Below are 22,377 nucleotides of genomic sequence, written 5' to 3'. Positions count from 1 at the left end.
ACACTGGCTCCGTCACCCTGAAGTCGCGAGCTCGTGGGATTCAGCGCCCTGGCGCTTTTTCTTGGGAGGTCGGGGAAAGCTCTGTCCCTCTTCCAGGCCCGTCCTCGGGGGCCAGGGGTTAGGGCCGGGGCGCCTCAGCGCGGCTCCTCTCGCCGGGTCTGGACTCCCACGCGCCCTCCCTTGCGGCCTACACAGAAGCTCCAAGGAGCGAGCGCTCGCCTGGGTGTGCGGGAACCCCGCGTGTGGCGCGTGTGTTAGTCTGTGGTCCTCGAGCGCTGACTGCCCTTCCCGCTCCTGTAGAGGAAGGGACATTCCTTTCTCCTGTCCGCGCGGAACCGCAAAGGGTCCCCCGACGCGACCGAAAGACGGTGAATCCTCTTCACTGTCTCTGCGGGGGGAGCAGGGCGGGGGGGGGGGGAGGAGAAAAATAGAATTTGGAGGGCAGGAAAGGGGGAAAATTCTAATGAAATTTCATGACTGAATGCTTCTTTGAAGGCCACATCTTTTGGAGCTAAGCCTTCCGGTCGCTGGTGAAGATGCAGTCCAGTCACATCCTCAACTGCATTTTGAGGCAAAGCAGAACAAGACAGAGCAGCACTGAGGCTTTGTGTCCAGTGGGTATGCTGCCCTTACTTCCTCAGGGTTGGAGCTCTTGAACTTCGAGTGTGAAGGAAACTCGGTAACCATTGGCTAAGAGGAGCAACTGCTGGAGAAAATGGCACATTTCTTCCCCCAAACGTTTTAAGCTTTATTTCTAAAGGAAAACGAGAGAGAGAGAGAGAGAGAGAGAGAGAACGCGCATTAAAATCTTTCTCAGCATTTCTTCCTGTTGGCACTTCGCTCTGAGGTAAACATGAAAACCCCTCCAGACACAGGCTTTCCGTGAAAACCGCCTTTGCCTCTTTGTCCCTCCTAAGTTAAAAATTGCACTCTGTGACCTGTTGAACAGGAAAACTATAAAAGGCAAATAAAAGAAGTTTCGGGCATTATAGAAGGTAAAAACAAAACTGTTCTTCAACAAATGGTGTTGGGAAAACTGGACAGCAATGTGCAGAAGAATGAAACGGGACCACTTTCTTACACCATACACAAAAATAAATTCAAAATGGATGAAAGACTTAAATGACAGGAAACCATCAAAATCCTCGAGAAGAATACAGGCAGAAATCTTTTTTACCTCGGCAATGGTAACTCGTTACTAGACACATCGCCAGAGGCAAAGGAAACAAAAGCAAAAATGAACTATTGGGACTTCATCAAGATATAAAGCTTCTGCACAGCGAAGGAAACAATCAACAAAACTAAAAGGCAGCCTACAGATTGGAAGAAGATATTTGCAAATGACATATCCGATGAAGGGTTATTTTCCAAAGTCTATAAAGAACTTCTCAAACTCAACACCCCAAAAACAAATAATCCAGTTAAGAAGTGGGCAGAAGACAGGAATAGACATTTTTTCCAAAGAAAACATCCAGGTGGCTAACAGACACATGAAAAGATGCTTAGCATCACTGATCATCCGGGAAATACAAATCAAAACCAGGATGAGATACCACCTCACACGTGTCAGAATGGCTAAAATTAACAACACAGGAAACAACAGGTGTTGGTGAGGATGTGGAGAAAGGGGAACCCCCCTACACACTGTTGGTGGGAATGCAAACTGGTGCAACCACTCTGGAAAACAGTATGGAGGTTCCCCAGAAAGTTACAAATAGAACTACCCTAGGATCCAGCAATTGTACTATTAGGTATTTACCCAAAGGATACAAAAATACAGATTCAAAGGGGTACATGAACCCCAAGGTTTATAGCAGCATTATCAACAATAGCCAAACAATGGAGAGAGCCCAAATGTCCATGGATTGATGAATGGATAAAGATGTGGAATACAATGGAATATTACTCAGCCATCAAAAAAGAAATCTTGCCATTTGCAACTTTACACCTATGTGTATTATACTAAATAAGTCAGAGAAAGACAAATACCATATAATCTCACTCATATGTGGAATTTAAGAAAGAAAACAGATGAACATATGGGAAGGGAGGACAAAAGGAGAGGAAACAAACCCTAAGAGACTCCTAAGGACAGAGAACGAACTGAGGGTTGATGGGTGGGTGGCGGAATGGGCTAGATGGGGGTGATGGGTCTTAAAGAGGTCACCTGTGATGAGCACTGGGGGTTCTATGTAAGTCATGATTCACTGAAATCTACTCCAGAAACCAATATTGCACCGTATGCTAACCAAAATTTAAATTAAAAAAAAAAAAAAACTCTTCAAAATTAGTCTCAAGACCAATTAGGGAGAAATCGAACAATTCAGAAATTTGAGTGGACTCCCGCTGGGTCCTGAATAGATGTTTACTTTATCAGGTCTTCAAACGAATGCAGTACTGGCCAGGAATCGTGAGTGGCCTGTATGGTGTTCGATTATTTTAAAACAGTCAAATGTCCTAACACGTAGCCTTTGCTATGATACTGCCTAAAGCATACAGGGATGATTAAAACGTTGGACTTAAATCAGTCGACTAGAATAAGTGACAGCGGCGGGAATCGGAAGGACCCCCTCTGCCGAGAGGACCGCGGAGAAGCGCAGAGCGCAAGGGCCGGCGAAGGACGAGCGCGCGGGTGAGGCGCCGCGGGGCCGGCGGGAGGCCGGGGAGGGCGCGTCCTCCGGGTCCTGGGAGGATTCCCGGCGCCGAGCCGCGGCCACGAGCCGAGAGCACCGACCGCCCCCGCGGTGAAAGCGGCCGCCGACAGCCCAGGAGGGCGGGTGACCCCCACGGCCGGGCGGCGGGGGCGCCTGGGGCCTCAGACGCCCCTGACCGGCCCCCTCCGGGAGCTGGGGAGTCGGCGGGGCCCCCTCGGCAGCGGGGCCGTCGTTCCGGATCTGGAAACCCTGCGCTCGGTGCGGATCCCGGAGCCAGACTGCCGAGGGCCCCCCGGGGCTTCGCCTCCTGGGGGGAGACGCGGGAGCCTAAGCCGGCGCCGCGGTCCCTTTCCCTGCGGCGCCGCGGGGGCTCCCAGGGGCCTTCCGCGCTTAGAAAGACGTCGGTGGCACGACCGAACGTGTTCAGGGCTCGGGCCCGCGAAGCAGCCACCCGTCCCGTTTCCGTAGTGTAGTGGTTATCACGTTCGCCTCACACGCGAAAGGTCCCCGGTTCGAAACCGGGCGGAAACAGCTCCCTTTTGCCCCCCAGTTCTCTTGTTGTTCTGAAGACAGAAGGGAGGACCGTCTGAGGCAAGGCGGCCGCGGCGGGCGCAGCCCCATTTTCCATTCAGAAAAGCAAACACAAAGCAAGGCTGCAGTTCCCTTGCTTCCTGAAAGCCTACTCGGCACCTCACAGCCTGGCCTCGCTCGTCCGCCGCGAGTCTCAGCCGAGAGCAGCCCACAGCCAGTTCGTCAGGCCCAGAAGGGCTCCCGGGACCAGGCCCACTTCCGGGTTCCGCTACCCCCCCCCCCCCCAGGAGCCCCCCTAAGCTGCTCCCCTGGCGCCTCAATCCGCTCTCCGGGCGGACGGGCCCCGTGGCTCTGAACACCAACCAAGTCTCCCCTGTGGGGCACACGTGGCCTTCCCGACCCCAGCACGCCGGCGCAACGGGTGCATTTGCCCCACAGAGCAAAGGAAAACCAACTGCGCCTGGGACTCGTAGAGGAAGAGTTTCAGGCGCCTCCGAATGAGCCCGCAGGTGCCAGCATCAGGAGAGCCCCTGAGCTAGCTGGCAGGTCCCAAAGTAGAGGGACTCTGCTCCCCACCCGCTGCGAGCCAAGTCCGCCCCGCACTCACCGGGAAACCGAGGCTCGGACAGAGAGCACGGCCTCGGCTCTGCCACACACAGGGCTCGAGCTGGACTCGAACGTAGCACAGGCCAGTTACCTTGCGGTCAGACCTCAGAGCCCAAAGCGCCTCCGAGGCTGGGAGAGGTGATGAGCAGCGGGGCAAGGGCTGGGAGCCTTGGGCCGCTGGGAGTCGCCCCCACTTTTGCTCTGTACCTCTGGCAAATCTAAAGCAGAGATCTAGCATGGTTTGATAGTCTAGTGGCTAGCATTCCCCTCTTTCACAGCCACTACCCAAGTCCAGGAAACTCTTTTCCCAGCTTCCCAGCATGAAGAAGCCTCTTCTTAAAATCTCAGAGGGAGATTTTTAACCCCCTGAGGGTTAGGGTTAGGGTTTCCCCAGGTCCAGGGTCGGAGAGCCTCTGTACTGAATCTCTAAACGCCAGTGAGGCCTGGACTGAGGGTCCAAAGCATCTCCCAGAGCAGGGAGGGGTGAGATATTATGTCCTGGCCTTGACCTGGTCCTGGCGGCATCTGAGTCCAAGCAGGCACATCCTGATTGGTGTGTGTTCAAAATTGTGTCTCTCCCTGAAGTGGGGTAGTGACAGCTTTAATTTTCATGACCCCAGAGGAGTCCAAGGATGCTATTGATGAGGTTTTGTACTTGCATTTGCTTTCTTGCTGATTCTGTAACTCAGAAGGGGGAAAAAGGTTTAGCAGTGGATAAATTAGTGGTCTCAGTGCTAGGTACAAGGGAAAAAAATCGAGATGATAGTAAGGATGAATTTCAAATACTTTTAACAAATTAGTTTAATAATTGAGGGGTGTCTGGGTACTTCAGTCGGTTAAGCAACTGACTCTTGATTTTCGTTCAGGTCATGGTCTCGGGGTCATGATCCCAGGGTCATGATTTCAGGGTCATAAGATTGAGCCCCATGTTGGGCTCCACTGCTCAGCAGGGAGTCTGCTTGAGATTCTCTCCCTCTACCCCTTCCCCTGCTCCATGCTCTTGCTCTCTCAAATAAATAAATCTTTATTTAAAAAGAATTTTAATAATCGACATATTATGGCATAGAAAATGTTTTATGTCATGTCACGTTTCTAAAGAGAACTCCTCGTATGCATCAGACTGATTTAATCATTTTGGTCTAAAAACTTTATATTGTCTTCCTGATTTTCTAACAATTTAGAAAATATTGGTAGCATAGTATTCTAGTTTGTACAAGTCTTGGATTAATTTTCTCTTCAAAATTCTAGTGACACTGAACATCATAAATTACCTATCCTGGTTTTACTGGTCACTGACAGACTTTAATTCCAATAACTGACTTTATATAATTTAAAATGATGTGTTCCAGTAAATTAATACCATATACCTAACATATACCATATAATATCTTTTAAGTGAAGAATAAGTTAAAATTCTAGAAATCATCGTGACTTAATTATTCCACTCATGGGGCACCTGGGTGGCTCAGTTGGCTAACCGACTGTCTTCAGCTGAGGTCATGATCCGGCATCAGGCTCCCTGCTCAGCGGGGAGCCTGCTTCTCCCTCTGATCCTCTCCCCTTTTGTTCTCTCTCTCTCACTCTCTCTCTCTCTCTCAAATAAATAAAATCTTTAAAAAAATTTTTTTTAATTTAAAAAAAATTATTCCACTCACAACTTTCAGTAAATGTTTAATGTATCATCTAATATATGATTCCAACATATATTTCTGTATTATGTGTCAGCTCCCTTTGAGATTTTAAGATCTATTGTTAAATTCTTTGAATGATATTAAATTGAATTAACTATAATCTTTGCCTGGACAATTTCTAATTAAGAGAAAAATAACAGGGGTGCCTGGGTGGTTCAGTTGGTTAAGCATTTGACTGCAGTATTACTTATAATACTAATAGCATAAAACCAACTTAATTTCAAAAGTATATGGAAAGGGTTAAATAAATACAAACACAAAGAAACTTCATTGTTAAAAGGAATTCAGAAGGTAACGATGATGACTCTACTCTTGAGGATTCCTGGTGACCTGTTTTCCTCCAGCTCTTCAAGGATCCGAGGATCGTGACGATCTTGGCTCAGGTCCTTCTCTTGTACACAAAACACTTAAGGACCGGAGGGTGATAGAGGCATTTCTCTCCCTTTAGGTGAGAGGATGCACAGGGTAGAAACAACTGTAGACGCTGTAACGCTCTAAAAACTAGCACCACGTCCCTGGGTGGGCTCGAACCACCAACCTTTCGGTTAACAGCCGAACGCGCTAACCGATTGCGCTACAGAGACCGGTGGAGATGCACCTCCCCAACCAACGGAGAGCAAGCACACGCACTCAACGCTAGGGGGAGCCACCCACCTTTGCAGGACAGCCGTTAAGTCTCCAAAGTCTCGGAAAACCCGAGAGGAGTCGATACGGCGTGTTAGTCGCGTTTGAAATCCGTGCGTTGGGCGATTCCAAAGGCAGAAGGGCAGCCAGCGGAACATCCTCCCCACACCTCGTTCCATACCCAAATCAGATGCCAGCGCCCCCCCCCCCCCAACACACACACACCCAGGGCCGTCATCCCCCGGGCCTGAGGCAAGAGGGGCCCAAGAGAAGCAGAACGCCTGGTGGGCTCGCGTGATGGCTCTTCCGGTTGCTTCGCCTTCACCCGCCTATCTGCGCTCGGCTGTGGTCGGTGGGGTGGGAGCCAGCTGGAGTGGAGGGTGCGGGGATCAAAAGAGGAAGTGTAAGGAGGAGGGAAAGAAATGGGGCCGGCATGGACGCTGCAAAGATACTTCCCAGGAGGCCTGTACAGATGCACGGGCTGGATACAGTGGAGATGATAAATACGTCAGAATGGGGAGGGAAACAGCACAAGTACCTTGCAGTTGTCCGAGAACAAAGCAGCGCAATAACTGGAATGAATTTGTCAAAATTAGTAGAGCAAGACGTGAGCTTGCCCCCGGGGCCGTGGCGCGCCGTGATCGTATAGTGGTTAGTACTCTGCGTTGTGGCCGCAGCAACCTCGGTTCGAATCCGAGTCACGGCAAGGATTCCGTTTTTTGTGTTTCAAGCCGCATGGGCCACTCTCCTTACCTGCAGGCAGAGAGCCACGCTTTTCGACGGCCATCAGTGCAATATGGTCAGGAGAAGAGAGGAAAACCCAATAGTGCACTAAGCTATATGTAGCTCTGTCACAGAGAAACCCCTGGCGTGCTCCACATTTCACCATTTAACAGAAAGTATCTAAAGATGAGGTGCCAGCTCTCAATAAGCCCTGTGTGGAGCTTCCCCTAAGGAAATGGTTTAGTCCTGTCGGTGTTTTTTCTGGTGGAAATATTTCACACATTAGTGAGACTTTTGTACACAAAAAGAGCAGATTTTAGAGTTTGCAATACACTCCAGACTGGTCCTGGTCTACGGTGGATTCTCTAACATCAGATAGCTGAGTTTTATCCTAAAAAGGAAAATAGTTAGGTGTATTCACAGAACAAAATGCCCAAATAATTAAGGGACAGCTACTTAAATATTGAAATGTGCAATCATCACCAGGATCAAGACAAATTTTCTATCATCCAAGCATGTATGGTCCTTTGATACACTTTCCAGCTTGTCCTTTCTTCAAATTCACGTGAATGAATATACACTTTTTCTATCTAGCCATTATCTAGCAACATTATGATTTTTATATATGTTATTGCCTTCGCCACACTTTAATTTTGGTGTTAATGATAATGGTGTAATGATAAGCATCACATCATCGTAAAACTAAAGACAAATGATAGATAATTGAGTAATTTTGATCTGCAGCATTTGAGGAAAGACTCATACAAATGCCATTCTACTAGTAATTTGTGGATATGTGAATAAATGTCCATTGGAGGAAAGGGAGCTGTGGACCAAAAAAACAAAACACACACAAATTCTGCAAGGAAAGCAAGACCACCGTTCTTATATCCTTAGAGGGGCTAGAACGGAAGAGTGGAGAGGAGCATGAGGCAAGTCAGAGCAAAGTGGAATTTTTATTGCCACTGAAGAGTGCGTCCTCCTCCATCATTCCCCCTCTCTCCAAGGCCCTCCCAGGGATGGATGGGCCGACGGAAGCGATGTTAAGAAGTGGTCCCGTGCGCAGAGTTTGGGCTCCGGCTGGACCAGCTGTCCGGTGTCTCCTCTGGGTAAGAGCTGCCCCCACAGGATATACTCCGGCTCCGCGGTGGGAGAGACACTAACTTGGCCAGCTCCGTGAGCCGCGCACGTCTGTGGCCCCTCGAGGAGGAGCAACGATTCCAGGCCGCTGAGCCGGGCCCGTCGAGAGGCTGAGCCAGGAGCACCCGCACAGGAACCGGTGGCCTGCTGCCGCAGGTTCTCTCTCTTCTCATTGTTAGGCAAACGTGGATCCAGCTCCCTCCGGCAAGCACTGGAGAGGAGGCCGGGTCATTTCCGCAGGTTGGGGGTGGGTGGTGGGGTGGCGGCTTCCTGTCCCCAGGAACACAGCGGGAGTGGAAGACGAGGAGGGAGAGGAAGAAGCCGGGTGAGAGGCGAGGAACAGCTGACTCGCCGCGGCAGGGACGGAGACGGCGCGCTGCACCCGGGAGCCTGAATGCGAAGGCTGGTCTCGGGCCCCCATGTTCCTGGAAGGGGTGCCTCCTTCCGACTTGGCCCCAAAGGGAATATGGAGCGGGAGGCCTTCGGGCGACGTCCGCCATGTTTTCCCACCAATATGGGCCGCGTGGCCTTTCTTCTGTTGGTGCCCGCCCGCCAGCCAGCCTGCGAGAAATTCCCGGCCTGGTGCCGAGCTCGATGGGCGGGTCCCGGCGCGGGAGCTGCCACAGACACTTGCGGCTGTAGGGAATGAGCGGAGTGTACCTCTGGCACCTTTTGGACGGACAGGAGGTGTGGTGCAAGAAGCAGTTACATCCAGACACTTCAGTCACGAAATAGGAGAGCCAGGAGGATGAGAGTGGGGACCCGATTTCCCAAGCAGGGCTGAAAGCGGCACCAGGAGGGAGAAACGCGCCTGACCCAACCAGCCCCGGTGTTCCCACACAAACACCAGCCCTGAAGAGGCCTTCGGCTCCTGTGGCTTGGAGCTGTGAACCCGGGGCCCGCGGGCACCTTATAACGTAGGCGTGAGGTAGCGGCAAATGCTTGTCATCAAGGTCTGGACTAGGAGATACATGGAACTGGTAGAATTGTCAATCCCGTGGGATGCTGGATCCACCCCAGGACCTTCTAGAATTGGTCCTGGATAGATTGTGGGTCAGGTCCCTGCCCTGGATGGGAGAGGAAGGGGAATGTGTGAGGGAGGTAAGTGTTCAAATATGACAAATGTGAGTTTGTGTGTGAGTGTGTGTGTGTGTGTGTGTGTGTGTGTGTGTGTGTGTGTGTGTGTGTGTATTTGCATGATGGGCTCTCAGGGCTTTTTAAAATGCTATCTAAAGAAAGACACATATTATGACAAATGTGAGTTTGTGTGTGTATGAGTGTGTGTGTGTGTGTGTGTGTGTGTGTGTGTGTGTTTGCATGATAAGTCCTCAGATAGGGCTTTTTAAAATGCCATCTAAAAAAATAAAATAAAATGCCATCTAAAAAATAAAATAAAGTAAAATACCATCTAAAGGAAGCCAAATACTATGGAGGAATCACTGGAGATAGCCTTGGGAAGAATGTAATTCAGAAAATACCAGTGCAGGTTATCTATGCAGACTGTCCCTAGATCCAGTAAACACCCATTGCAACTAAGGGTGAAACTGTGTTGTAAAGATTTCCAAGAGTCATTTTCACTCAGCACTTGACAGGTTTGAAGGATAATTTCTGAATCTTCCTGTGATCATGGAGTATGCTGATACCATCATTCCTACAAGTATGGGAGCCTAATGGATTCTACTAGGAGCATTTTAGAAGTATTTTCTATGCATTGTCATTGATAGTGCCCAAGAATATTTTGATTTTGAGGATATGTCACAGATATTTTAATTAAAACTAAAATTCTAGAGGGGCGCCTGGGTGGCTCAGTTGGTTAAGCAACTGCCTTCGGCTCAGGTCATGATCCCAGGGTCCTGGGATCGAGCCCCACATCAGGCTCCCTGCTCAGCCAGAAGCCTGCTTCTCCCTCTCCCACTCCCACTGCTTGTGTTCCCTCTCACGCTATCTCTCTCTCTCTGTCAATTAAATAAATAAATAAAAATCTTTAAAAAAAAAACTAAAATTCTAGAGCTCATAGAGAATTTGGGAGAATACATTCACAATATTTGGTACAAAGATGTTTTTAGAGAACATAAAAAGCCATAAATATAAACGAAAAAATGAAGCCAAAAAGATTTCATCCAAATTGAACACCTGTACTCACGAAAAATCACCATATGAAAGTCAAAAGTTAAGTCACAAACTGAGAAAACATATTAGCTACGTTACTTTAAAATGTCTCAATTATTCAAATATGTGAAGAATTTTTGTAAGTCAGTAATTTAAAAAAACTAAACAAAATAAAAGTAGGCAAAATATTTGAATAGACTTTCTTCACAAAGTAAGATATCTTAATGACCAAAAGTTACAAGAAACATTCTTGAGGGTGCCTGGGTGGCTTAGTTGGTTAAGTGTCCAACCCTTGAGCTCAGCTCAGATCTTGATCTCGAGGTGTGGAAGTGTGGAGCCTATTTTTAAAAAATATTCTTGATATTTTTACTTATTTGGGAAATACAAATTAAAATATAAGGAGATAATATTACCCACCCTCCAGCATGGCTATATTTAAAAGAATTAGTACACCAAATGCTGATAAGAATTTGGAGCAATTGCAACTGTAGTTACTGGTTCAAACTATTCTAGAGGACTGTTGGCAATTTCTAATAAAGTTAAACTCATACCTACCCCGTGACTCAGCAATTGCAGTACATCTTTCAAGGCACAAGTACACAGAAAGACTGGCACAGAATATTCATCAAAACACTAACAATATTCACCAATAACACTAATTAATACCAAACAACACCAAAGTTACTCCAATAATACCAAAATCAAGAAGAGATGTACATGTCAATATGGATATATTTAATGAACATAATGTTGCATAAAAAAGGCAAATGCAAAAAAATAAGCATTCATTCATTTGAATCTCAAGAATAAGCAGTAGTAACCTATAGCAAATAGACCTCAAACTAATAATTAACTAAGCGAGATCAGGTATGAATTACCGGGAAAGGGGCTCAACATACACTTCGGGTATGATGGCAATTTTTCATAACTTGATTTGGGTGATGATTACATTTGCCCACATTCAACCAAGTGTACACTAAAGATCTGTGATGTTTACTCTGTGTGAACTGTAGTTCAATAATTTACTGTTCCCATAAATACTAGCAGAAGGCAGATGGAGACAAACTGGGGTAGACCATGACATCTTGTTTGCATTTTATTGTAAACTCGAAAACTGGTTCTCATTTACTGTTACCCCTCCCTCCCACATGCACACTGATACTTGAAATATCTACCAGAAAAAAGGCTATGAGGACCCTATTTCATTAGTGAAAGCTATAGTCTGGTCCCCTTGAAAGGCAGTATTTCATCTTTGGGGATATTTTCTGCTCAGTAGGGAGACAAGGAAACTTCCAAGGTTTTACTTTGGCCGGCCACCAGAAGGTTTGTGCACTGTGGGATTTACTCCTCTTGTAACTGCTTCCACTGTGGGGCCAGGGTGTACTCTGCCCCTAAATATCCTCTGTTCCGACTGCTGCTAACTAAGGTGCACAGCTGGCGCTGGGATTAAGAGCACCCCAAAGAGACTGGTCAGACACTACCCTGCTGTACTTGGTTTGAACCGAGGTTGCTCCAGCCACAAGGGCACTAACCACTATACAGTGACGACACACCACGGTCCTGCTGGGAGCCACTGCCCTTACTATAATTTTTTGATGTAAAAATATTCACACTTCTTTTGCTGTTTTATTCTTGGACTCCTACAGATAGATGTGCGTGCCGTTCTCTTTCATACTGTTCTCCCTTTCTCCCTCCCCATTCTGCTACATAATAAAACAACTTTCATATTTCAGATCCGGGCCTGTGCTTCTTCACAGATTTCCTAGCAGTCTCTTCGTCTCATCCATACTTCTTTCTTTCGCTCCTCTTCACCCTTGATCTCTTTCCCGCTTCTCGCCCCTCCCCACTTACCCCGACATCCCCCTTCCCTTTATCTTTCTGGTTCCCACTGTGATGGGAATCGTCCAACGCAGGGGGTTCAAACGCAAGGAACACATCGCGTCGACTCCTCCTTCTGGGTGTTCGGAAGCCTCGGCACCTGAATCGTGGTCCTGCAAAGGCGGTGGCTCTCCTTGGCGCTGAGCGTGTGCTTGCTCTCCGTTGGGAGGAAAACAGACACGCGCCTAGGTCTCTGTGGCGCAATGGGTTAGCGCGTTCGGCTGTTAACCGAAAGGTTGGTGGTTCGAGCCCACCCAGGGACGTGGTGTTTGTTTGCACTTGGAAAGTCTTTGTTGTGTGGCCTCCTTTCTTTCAAAAAGGTCGAGATCTCACTTATTACCTTTCTGTCCTGTGCACCTCCTTTAGGGGAGAGCAAGAACAATCAGTGTTGTTCTCTGCCTCACTTTCCATATATCGTGTGTATTAGTGCTTATTTAGCCCTCTGTGTATCAGGAGTTAGTTGGACAGTTAGTCAGGGCCAGGGTCCCCAAGGAGAAAATATGGAGTCCGGACAGCTAAAATAAAGAGAGCACTAACATCCTGTTTTGCAGCTTAGATAAGACATTCTGCTTTGCAGCCCTTGCAGAAATGACTTGTGCAAAAGGTCCTAAAATAAGACAATTAACCACAAAGCATTTGTCAATATCACGGGCAAGGGGCAGTTAAGACGTAAGCCCCCAGATGTCAGCAAAAAAAGACCATCAGTACGGAGACATTAACCTGATAGGTAGGCAGATGTCTGACCAGAGTCCTGATTGGCACAACTCAGCACACCCTGATTGCTTAAGATAGTTCTGCAAAAGAGCTCATAAAACCCCCTAAACTTAGAAGCTCCAAAGGAAACACACTTGCCCCCACACCCCACCCCGCCACTCCAGGAGCTTTATACTCTTGCTCAATAAACTTTGCTTTGCTGCCCACCACTCTTTGTCTGGGCCACCTCTTCATTCTTAGAAGCGGTGTGACCAAGACCCCTGGGCACTAAAGGAAAAGAAATCCTGAAACAATATTTTCCCCTTTTTAGTTCTTTCATGCGTAGCTTGGTACAGATTTGTACTACTCTTAATATTTATCCCTTTTCTGTCTACTACACTGCTGTAACTGGAATTTACTTTTATACATACCCTGAGAAGACTTGAATCCATTATAATTAGCAGTATTTAGTCTTTGTGTTAGGGATTCCTGACATAGTTGGTCTCATTTCCACCATATCATGTATTTAAAAAAAATATTTTCCTTATGTTTTTCACTACACTGGTTTACTTAGATAAAATTCTGTTTTTCTATAGCGTTTAAAAAATTCCACTTCCCTGATTAGTTAATATATTTTTTTAGATTCTGGGTACATAAGATTAAGTATTATGTTCCTTAGTTCAGGAAACATTAACATGGATGCTCTAACAAGGTTCTTTCATATTTGTCTTTCAGTTATTTTGTTTATCCACACCCATTCCCTTTTCCACCCCCAGAAGTTTACACTCTCTGGGGTTCACCATATGTCTTTTTATTCCAGTATCTCTTTGTATATGTAAATAAGGTCATGTCTTTGAAAAATATAGTGTCCTTGGCTGTCATTTTTAAAATTATGGTAAAATACAAAAATATGTATTTTTAATTGGTATGGATATGGAATATTGATTCCACAAATCCTTGGCTTGAGATCCAGATAGGGATTTAGATTTATTTACTTTGGCTTTGTCATGGAAATTAACCTGTTTTGCAATTTTGCTCCAGAGTGGGGGAAGCTGAGCAGTACCCTTAGGAAATACTTGAGATAACATAATCGTTTTCCCAAGTCAGCCTGCAGAGAAGATTCAAGCGCTAGAAGATGACAAAGGGAATTTTAAGGGATTTCCTGATATAAAATCCAACCTGAAGTGGGGATTGCTGGGCGCTTCCGGAGGGAACCCGGTAACTTTCTGGCCTCTTCAACCGGCTTGCGGGAAGAGAAACGAATACAGACTCATAGGTAGTGGGCCCGTTGCGTAGTAATGGCACTTCTCTCAAGGTTCCTGAGAATCACAGGTGCAGCTATTATTACCCAACGTCCCCTTTTATCCTTCTGTTAGGAGGATTAACTTTGAGGGAAAAAGGACTGTTTCCGCCCGGTTTCGAACCGGGGACCTTTCGCGTGTGAGGCGAACGTGATAACCACTACACTACGGAAACGGGACGGGTGGCTGCTTCGCGGGCCCGAGCCCTGAACACCTTCGGTCGTGCCACCGACGTCTTTCTAAGCGCGGAAGGCCCCTGGGAGCCCCCGCGGTGCCTCAGGGAAAGGGACCGCAGCCCCCGCGCGGCGCCGGCTTAGGCTCCCGCGTCTCCCCCCAGGAGGCGAAGCCCCGGGGGGCCCTCGGCAGTCTGGCTCCGGGATCCGCACCGAGCGCAGGGTTTCCAGATCCCGAACGACGGCCCCGCTGCCGAGGGCGCCCCGCCGACTCCCCAGCTCCCGCTGCCCGGCCGTGGGGGGGTCACCCGCCCTCCTGGGCTGTCGGCGGCCGCTTTCACCGCGGGGGCGGTCGGTGCTCTCGGCTCGTGGCCGCGGCTCGGCGCCGGGAATCCTCCCAGGACCCGGAGGACGCGCCCTCCCCGGCCTCCCGCCGGCCCCGCGGCGCCTCACCCGCGCGCTCGTCCTTCGCCGGCCCTTGCGCTCTGCGCTTCTCCGCGGTCCTCTCGGCAGAGGGGGTCCTTCCGATTCCCGCCGCTGTCACTTATTCTAGTCGACTGATTTAAGTCCAACGTTTTAATCACAGCTTTCATCTTTTAGCAGGTTCCGGAGCAGAAGTTGACGTCCTTAGGGCATTTGTGTGTTTGAAGATGTCCAACATAGGCCAAACTGTTTTCTGACCTGTATTAAATTCACTTGAAGATCAGGCTACCAGGAGGAATATAGACCACAAAGGTTTCAGGATTTGTCTGAATGTGGAGGACCCGGGGACAGCCCATGCCCATTTCATGATCACAGGATTTCTCCCTCATTGGTCTTGAGATTCTTTTTTAGGGGTAGTTTTATTTCAACTTCGCAACACCCAAAACATCTTTTTATTTGCCTTTTTAGTTTTCCTGCTTAACAGCTCTTTGAGTGGGGTGCCTGGGTGGCTCAGATGGTTAGGCGTCTGCCTTTGGCTCGGGTCATGACCCCAGGGTTCTGGAATCGAGCCCCACGTCGGGCTCCTGGCTCTGCGGGGAGCCTGCTTCTTCCTCTCCCTGATTGTGCGCGCGCTCTCTCTCTCTCTCTCTCTGTGTCTCAAATGAATAAATAAAATCTTTAAAAAAACAGGTCTTGGAGTGTAAATTTTAGCAAAGAGGTAAAGCTAATTTTCAGAGAAAGGTAATGTCTGAAAAGTTTTCAGGTTTGCCTCTGCTAAAGAGCAAAAATGCAACTGAGTAATTGAAAGATCTAATGGGTTTATTAGACACCAGGCCGAGGTGGTTGGCCTTTTTCACCTCTGGCTCAAACTGGAGACCAGGGCAGGAATGGACCGTATCACTCTCATCAGTGACAGGGGGCATCAGATAAGGCAGACTTCTAGGTAGCTTTAGATCAGGAAATTTCATGACATTTTCCCCCTTTCTTTCCCTCCTTGATCAATCTCCCTCTTTCCCTGCCTAGTCAGAGAAGAAGATCCATCCATCATTTTTCTGTTTGTAGGACACTTTGGGGTCCCTCCTGGACAGAAAAAAGGGAGCAGTTGCCTTTACTTTACAGGAGTGTGAAGGACTGCACTCACTGGGGAAACCATAAACTCACTTCAAGGGCACCTGCGCCTCTCAGGATCCTGTCATATTCCACCAAGGCGCCACCCTGCAGGCCGAACAGGAATGTGTGGGGTCCCTGACTCTGCTAGAGGAGAGGAGGCACAAAGAGCGGACAGGCCAATAAGAGGCTGAAGTTGAGGACACAGCCAAAGAAAAGGTGAGAAAACAAGCCAACCCCACTGATGAGATAACAAAAGGCAAGCTGAGGGGAAAAGGCAAACTGGCACTCCACATACTCCTTCCCCTCCCACCCAAGGTGGGATATGTGTGACATTCCTCAAGCACTAATGACTGCCCAAGAACAAAGAGAAAACAAATGGTCAACTGATAAAGATCACAATCATGGGGCGCCTGGGTGGCTCAGTTTTTAAGCGTCTGCCTTCGGCTCAGGTCATGATCCCAGGGTCCTCGGATTGAGCCCCGCATCGGGCTCCCTGCTTGGCAGGAAGCCTGCTTCTCCCTCTCCCACTCCCCCTGCTTGTGTTCCCTCTCTCACTGTGTCTCTCTCTCTGTAAAAAAAAAAAAAAAATCACAGTCATGCAGGACATGAAACTCCATCAGTTTGTTACAAGAAACTGATGTTACAACAAACTAAAGCTTGTTACAACTTTACAAGAAAAACACGATCTTAATAATAGCCAGGCCTCCAGGAACCTATAGACTCAATTTCCTGGAGCCCTAACATCACCTTCCCCTTCACAGGATTTAAAAACAAACAAACAAACAAAAAAACCTATATTATCTGTCACTCCTCACAGTTATAATGCAACTTTTTCTGCCCACAAGTCCTATGCCTGTGCGTTAATAAAACCACCTTTTTGCACTGAAAAACATCTCAAGAATTCTTTCTTGACTGTTCACTCTCAGACCCAAACATCAACTCACATTACCCAACTATCCTGAGACTAAGTGTCTGGAACTTAAGACCTTGAGCGAGCCAAGGATCACTCGTTTAAATTGATTTCTCCACTTTTATCAAGAGAGTTGTTTGCTCTAATTCAGAGATCAAGAAAGAGGAGGATAGTGTAGACCAACATCCATACTTGACTGATGTGGGAAACAGAACGCCACAACGACCACTGGTGCATGTTCGTTCAGACTCCGAGATCTCTGAGAAAACTGGAGATTGCAGGGTTAAAAATAACCCGAAAGGATCAGAGTGAAATGCCCTTGGGATGTGTGGGGTCTGTTCTAAAGTACACAGCAGAAGATGTTTTGTAGATAGGAAGCCAGCTGTAAACAGCACACTGTGCATTCCCTTCTTTGTTCTCTTATCCTGTGTTAAGGTCCGAGTACAATGGTGTTTACAATTAATTGATCACAGCCAGTTACAGATTTCTTTTTTTTTTTTTAAAGATTTTATTTATTTATTCATGAGAGACAGAGAGAGAGAGGCAGAGGGAGAAGCAGGCTCCCGAGAAACAGGGAGCCCGATGTGGGGCTCGATCCCAGGACTCTGGGATCATGACCTGAGCCGAAGGCAGACGCTTAACCATCTGAGCCACCCAGGCGCCCAGTTACAGATTTCTTTATTCCTTCTCCACTCCCATTGACTAACCTTGTGTACATGTAAGAATGTGCTTTATTAAGCCCCTGCTGTAAATCATTATAGATCTATATCATTGTAGAAGGTATATTAGATTATGGAAAATAAACCTCGGCACCTCGGGCTGTTTGCTCGGGGTCCCCTGTGCCTCGCTATACTGTCATCTCTTTTTCTCAGTTCCTTTGCCGCCCCAGGTCCCCGACTCTCTGAGGTCAATAGACTGACAGGAAAACATGAATTCCTGACTAATTAGATGTGGGGGTTGAGCAAAATACTGGAGTCAAAAAGAACTCCTAAATTTTTTTGCTCCGAGAATTGGAAGGATGGGAACAAAGGATTCCAACTGACAAGGAAACACTGTAAGGTACAAAATGTGTTAGGGAGAACATGGGAGTTCTGTTCAGGACCTTGCTTGAAAGAGTTCTTCATCCACCCTATCTCCATTCCTGCATGCGTCTGAATCCTGTTGTTAATCCCTTGGGTCTCAGCGCTCAGCTTCTCCTCACCCTGGGAGCCTCTCCTCCCCCTTCCTCCCAGCAACCTGGTCTCTTCCTTGTCGCAGTGAAAAGGCTCATCTCCAGGTCTATAGCCAAGAGGTGCAAATTCCCTCCGTGATTTTACACCTGGCCGCCTAGGCAGCCTACTACTTAGGGGACAGGACATCTGGTGCATTGCCTGTGGGCTTGCTTCTTAGAGAAAATTTGGAGGGTAGGACCTTTTCGACCATCCCTGGAGGGGCAGGCAAGACAAGGAAGGATAGGGGGAAGAAACCAGCTGGAGTACCATTCCAATGGAGCTATCATCAGAGGGCAGAAGACCTAGAGGTCAATTCCCTGGTGATCTAGTGGTTAGGATTCAAGGCTTTCACTTCTGCGGCCCAGGCTCAATTTCTGGCTAGGGAATGTGCTTTCTTGTAAAGTCTCAGCATGCAGGAGCAATATCCTTTGTGTACAGAGGAGTTCGGCAGTATACCATAATGGGGTAGATGTAGAAGGGTCTGGTCTCCTTGCAATTTGTGAAGCCCTAAAACTGATAAAAGAAGAAAAGTGATGATGGTCCGCTGTAGTCCCTTCTCAAAAGTGCTGCTGGTGACCCAGCTCCTCACCCTCTGGACAGGCCAATCCCCTTACTTGTGCCCCCTATTTATCTCTCTCCATACACCCTGGTTTTTGTCATATCTCCTTTTCAGACTTGGGGCAGGAATGACTTTAGAAATCCATGAAGCAGCTTGTTGCCAAGCTTAGACCACCATGCAGAGATTCAAGCCCAATTTGCTAGGCTGCCATTACTGAGATAATAAGTTAAACTTCTGGTAATGGCTGCTTACTTGTTTTCAGAGTACTCCTACAGATAACAACTATAAACTGGGGACAACATATGTTTTTAAAATATTATCTTGGGGCGCCTGGGTGGCTCAGTCATTAAGTGTCTGCTCAGGTCATGGTCCCAGGATCCTGGGATGGAGCCCAGCATCAGGCTCCGTAGGAGGCCTGCTTCTCCCTCTCCCACTCCCCCTGCTTGTGTTCCCTCTCTTGCTGTGTCTCTCTCTGTCAAATAAATAAAATCTTTAAAAATAAATAAATAAAACATTACTTCAAGGTGCTGGGGAGACTGAACAAAAGGAGGCAGACACAAGGTAAAATTGACATGGTGAATTTTCCACTTCACAAAATTTTGGCTGAGAGCACACCTTGGTCTGCCCTATTTGGGTCAGCTAAATTCCAGTACAAAACCAAACTGTCTTACTTGATTAAAGGAGCCAAGGACAATGCTTGGGCAAGCATAGCAGTTGAAAAAAAACAAGAGGTGGAGAGGAATCTCATAAAGAAAAAAGCCACTGAAAGGAAGTTCTAAGTTGTTTGTAAAATTCTGCCCAAGTTTCTGGCTGACTCCTTCATAATGCATGTTGGACAGCCTCCAAGTAGTTCAGCAAAAGCTAAAGTGACAACTGAGATTTCACCTGTCATCCATTGCAAGGGAGAGAATTTGCAGTTTGATATCAACCAGACCTGCTTTTATAAAAATTCAGTGCTTTTGTAATACATAGCAATCCAGAATCTGTATGTGTACCATTCACAGTATATCCACAATACAACTCAAAATGCTCTAATACATTACTCTGATATTACTCTACCCATGCTCAAGATAAGACAATCATGGGAGACTGACCTAGACATGACCCAAATGTTGAAACTAGGAGGCAAGAAATACTAAGCCACAGCTATAACTATTTCAAGATTGTAAAGGAAAAATATAACCATAATACATAAAAAGTTAGAAAAAATTATCAGGAAATAGAAAGAATAAATGAAGGACCAAAATGTAAAATTGGAAATTGGAAAGAGTTCTCAAAAAACAATCACTGATGGATTTAATTGAGTCATGGAAATGACAAAAATTCAATGAATTTCAAGAGAGAGAAACAGAAATCATCCCGCCTGAAGCACAAAGAGAAAGAATTGAGAAAAAAAATAAACAGAACCTTCGCAACCTATAGGGCAATATCAAAAGTTCTAACATATTTAGTTATTTATTTTTAAACACAAGTTTTTTTTAAGATTTTTTTATTTATTTATTTGACAGAGACACAGTGAGAGAGGGAACACAAGCGGGGGGGGGGGGTAGTGGGAGAGGGAGAAGCAGGCTTCCTGCGGAGCAGGGAGCCCGACCCCAGGACCCTGGGATCATGACCTGAGCCGAAGGCAGACTCTTAACGACTGGGCCACCCAGGCGCCCCGAAAGTTCTACCATATTTAGAGTTCAAGAAGAGGAAAGAGAGAATAAGGCAGAAAAAAAAAAGATATCTAAATTTGTTGAGAAATATAGATTTAGCACACAAAAACCCTTTCATTGTTGTCTAGAGTCTACAAAAGTTGTGTCCTGTTTCGGGAGAGGGTAAGACCTGCGGACAACCGCAGCGCTTCATCTGGGAGAGCGAGGACCTCACCCACAGCTCACCTCCCTCCTTTCCTTTCCGGATCGCCGGCAGCCACCTCCTCCATAACGCTCAAAAAGCAGTTTACACGCAAAGAGAACCAAAAAGGCTGAGCGGACCTGCCCGTTTCCAGAGGAAAGCACAGAGGCTGTGACTGTCACAGTCCGCAGAGCGAGCGCCTCAGGGGCGGCGACAGCAAGAGCGTGGTCTGGGCCTGAACCCAGGGCGAGATTGCACCTCTGCGCTTGGCTGTGTACGTTTGGACAAGCGGCTTATTACAGCCACTCCGGCCCGTGTGTGAAATGGAGATAGGATCAGAACGGGAAAAAGAGGGCGCGCCAAGTAAGAGGGCCTCCTGTGGCGAGCGTGAGGAGCTGGGTGCTCAGCACTGAGTCTGAGAAGCCACCAGCGGACCGCCATTACTTCCCCTTCTTCACCGGCGCTTTGGGACGCGCTGCGGAGCCTCTTCTGCATGCGGCTTTGGCAACACACCAAGGACCCAGGGATAAAGAGAATTCCTGCGTGAAGGGAGACGTTGCCAAAACGTGACCTGACCAAGAATCTAGCCCAAGCCAAGGTGGGGGGAAAAGCACCAAGTCCCAGCCACTACGTCACCAGGGCACCACGTGTTACTTCGTTTTCTCCCAGCCTCCGACTGGCGGTAGCTTCGTTAGAATTGCGCACCGAGAAGCTCCGACTACTCACCCACCCTTGGGGCTGCCGCCCTGCCTCCGGGGAAGATCCAGAGGACTACTATTCCTCCCCTGCTTGCCCCAAAACCAAGCCCTCCGGCGACGCACTGAGCGCTGGGAGGAGCCAAAGACGCGCGCCCTGAGCCCGGCCAGGTCCGCAAGTCCCAGAGCGTATGGCTGAGGCCCGGCGCGGCCGCGCCTCGGAGCCGCCCTCCTCAGGAGCGCCTTCGCGAGGCGGCCGCGTGCGGACACGAGGGAGGGGGAGGCGCCCGGCGTGAGACTCCTGGGTCCCCAGCGTCACCCGGTGGACTCCGGGAGACGCAGCAACAAAGGCGGCGCCGACCGAGACCGCTTTCAGCAAGGCCCCGCGGCCCCGAACTGGACGCCGGGTCTGTTCCCGCCCACAACCTCCTGCCCCTGCAGTTCTCCCGCCTTAGTTAATGCGATCTCCATCTTTCCGTGTGCCCAGACCAAAATGTTAGAGTTCTCCCTGACACACCAGTTTTCCCCAGACTCCATATCCGTAAGTCAGTAATTAGTGTGGTCTAGTAAACAAAGTGTGGACACTGATCTACACCAGGGGTTCTCAACCTCGCACCACTGATACTGAATACCGTAAGTCTTTGTTGCGGAGGGATTTCCCGTGCCTTGCGTGCTATTTGGCTGCATTGTAGGCTGGGGCTTCCCAGGCGTCTGCGGACCAAATGTCAGTACAAGCCAAACACACCCTCACGTCGTGATAAGCAAAAAGTTTTCAGACATTGCCAAATGTCGTAGTGGGCAAGGGGTGGGGGTGGGCAAGATCGTCCTCTGTTGAGAACCACTGATGTGCGCTCTCACTGCCGTCCTGGTCCCTGAAAGTTGGGCGAATGAGTCTCTTCATAAATGTGGGAAACCGATTCAACTCATGGCCCTTACCTCATTGGGAGGTTAAGATTTGGGTCTTTAGTCTCCCTATCCTCGGGTTGTGCTACCATTGCTCCTTTTCTTTGGGTTTATCCTAAAATCAGCCTCATTCAAGCCTGTCCTGGAAGGCCAGGCTGGGGTTTGGGTCGACTCAGTAAGGTTCTTCTTGACCTTTTTGGAACCTCGCATTTCATTCAGTTTAGCCTGCAGAGAAGATTGAGAGAGAGTATTTTCTTCTTTACCGGAAATCCAGGGAGCAAGCGAGCGGTGCGCTTCGGACAGCTGGGAGCTGATTGTACGCAGTCTCTACAGCTTGCGCTGGTGTGCAGATACTTTTGGTCCCACAGGTAGGGAGTTATGTCGCGGGTCACTTCTGGTCACTGAAAAACAACCAGCCTGGGAGAGACACATAGAAGCCAGCTGCCTACCTCACACATGTCCGTGAGGGACCCCCGAAGAGTGCTGACCAGAAAGAAAGGCAGTGAATCCCTCCTGTCAGGTAGGCTAGAGGTAGTTCAAAGAGAAGGGACGAAATCCTGTGAGATTTCAGGATCCAAAGTTACCCGACGTCAGCCTCATCCGG

At 48.2% G+C, this 22,377-nt stretch overlaps 5 non-coding genes across 5 annotated transcripts; 3 read left to right on the top strand and 2 right to left on the bottom strand.

Annotated features, from left to right (window-relative positions):
• The first annotated feature begins 3,112 nt into the window (after window positions 1-3,112).
• TRNAV-CAC lies at window positions 3,113-3,185 on the top strand. Its single transcript has one exon. It is a non-coding gene; the product is annotated as a tRNA-Val (tRNA).
• A 2,807-nt stretch (window positions 3,186-5,992) lies between these two features.
• Window positions 5,993-6,066, bottom strand: TRNAN-GUU. The gene has a single exon. It is a non-coding gene; the product is annotated as a tRNA-Asn (tRNA).
• A 674-nt stretch (window positions 6,067-6,740) lies between these two features.
• On the top strand, window positions 6,741-6,812 carry TRNAH-GUG. Its single transcript has one exon. It is a non-coding gene; the product is annotated as a tRNA-His (tRNA).
• A 5,333-nt stretch (window positions 6,813-12,145) lies between these two features.
• On the top strand, window positions 12,146-12,219 carry TRNAN-GUU. The gene has a single exon. It is a non-coding gene; the product is annotated as a tRNA-Asn (tRNA).
• Window positions 12,220-14,052: 1,833 nt separating this feature from the next.
• On the bottom strand, window positions 14,053-14,125 carry TRNAV-CAC. Its single transcript has one exon. It is a non-coding gene; the product is annotated as a tRNA-Val (tRNA).
• Between the last annotated feature and the right edge of the window lie 8,252 nt (window positions 14,126-22,377).

Source organism: Zalophus californianus, chromosome 4 (genome assembly GCF_009762305.2).
Source record: "Zalophus californianus isolate mZalCal1 chromosome 4, mZalCal1.pri.v2, whole genome shotgun sequence".
In the NCBI taxonomy this organism is placed as follows: Eukaryota; Metazoa; Chordata; class Mammalia; order Carnivora; family Otariidae; genus Zalophus; species Zalophus californianus.
This window is presented reverse-complemented; position numbering and strand designations above follow the sequence as displayed.